The sequence below is a fragment of the Brassica oleracea genome, chromosome C5 (assembly GCF_000695525.1).
Source record: "Brassica oleracea var. oleracea cultivar TO1000 chromosome C5, BOL, whole genome shotgun sequence".
Classification (NCBI taxonomy): domain Eukaryota; kingdom Viridiplantae; phylum Streptophyta; class Magnoliopsida; order Brassicales; family Brassicaceae; genus Brassica; species Brassica oleracea.
In genome coordinates this window covers 9485884-9487407 of record NC_027752.1, presented here as the reverse complement: position 1 = coordinate 9487407, position 1524 = coordinate 9485884, and positions in this window count along the sequence as shown.

Sequence of the window (1524 nt, the reverse complement as noted above, 5' to 3'; positions counted from 1 at the left end):
AAATCCTGCCGACAGACCGAGGAAATTCCGTCGGAATTCCAACGCCAACGGCTAGTTCGTCGGAATTTCCTCGGAATTTTTAAAATCCCCCAACGGCTATCTAACAGCTATAATATATCCTCGGAATTCATCGGTTTTTTTCCGAGTAATACAACTTTCCTCGGTATTTCATAAGAATATTCCGACGGATTGATATTTCCTCGGAATTCCGTCGGTATATTCCGAGGATTTCATTTTCCGTCGGAATGTCCTTCAGAATACCGTTGTTTTCTTGTAGTGGTTGAAAGGTATGAAAAAAATCATTAAACTCATTCCTCCATTAAAATTGAAAGAATGAACTTTTTTTTTGTCAAAAAAAAAATGAATGTACAATTTATGTAAAAGTGTACTCCCTCCGTTTTTAATATAATTTAGAAAAAAATTTATGTTCCAAATTATATGACGTTTTCGGTTTTTTATGTAAAATTTATTAACACTTAATGTTATATGACCAATGATAATATACATTCTATTTTGTTATCGGTTGATTTGTGGTTAAGTAAATAATTAATGATGTTTTGTCTAGAAAATATAAAAAATTAATAATTTTCTTAATATATGTGCACAGTTCTAAAACGACTTACATTAAAGTTTTTAATAGTAGTATTTTGCATGAGAATCAGAGGAATGAATCTATTTCTCTATCCTCTTTAATTTTTCCACTAAAAAATGTTCCACTCGAATTCATTCCATCAATTCTATTAGTGGCTATCATCTATATTCTTTCATTTTCGTTTTAGCAGAGTACATATATTGAATTGTCTTTTTACAATTTTAATTTGAATGATGAAACTTTAAAAATGCATAAGTTTACCAATATTTATTATTCTAAATATGCATCCTTTTGAATTTTGTAAAAGAAAATGTTGTTTTATCCATTCTTCTAAGTCTAATATAACTCAAATACTAAAATTTTATTTATCTATCAACAACTAGAATTAACTGATGGATATTCTAAAATTTAAGAATATTCCTAATTCTCATTAAATTTAAATCATATTGGATGTTTATCATAATGTTCATAACTTTTAAACATTTTTTCACAAAAATACTTTTTAAAAGATTGTGAAAGAATCATTCTCCGCATTTAATAAAACTAGGGGCATTGCCTCCGCGCAAGCGTGGAGTTGTAGACATATTTCTTGTTTCATCTCAATATTTGTTAGGGTTATTGTAGCTGTGAATTTTCCGTTTTGGGTTGATCATTGTTTTTTAAGTTTTTTATTGTTATAGGGTTGAAGTTGTGATGATGTACTATGTATGCACTGTTCTCCACTCATAAAGGACTAAATTGTGTTAGTAATGTGATTGATATAGTTTGTGTTGTTGCTTGCTGTGTCACTGAGACTTATTGTTTGTTTGTCTTTTTAATTTGTTACTTGTACTGTTGAGATTACATAAATTATTAAGGTTGCTGAGAGTACCTTTTGTTTCTGAATATTTTTTCACCTGTTTAGTTGTGTAAGTTGTGTGTATTAAGTAATA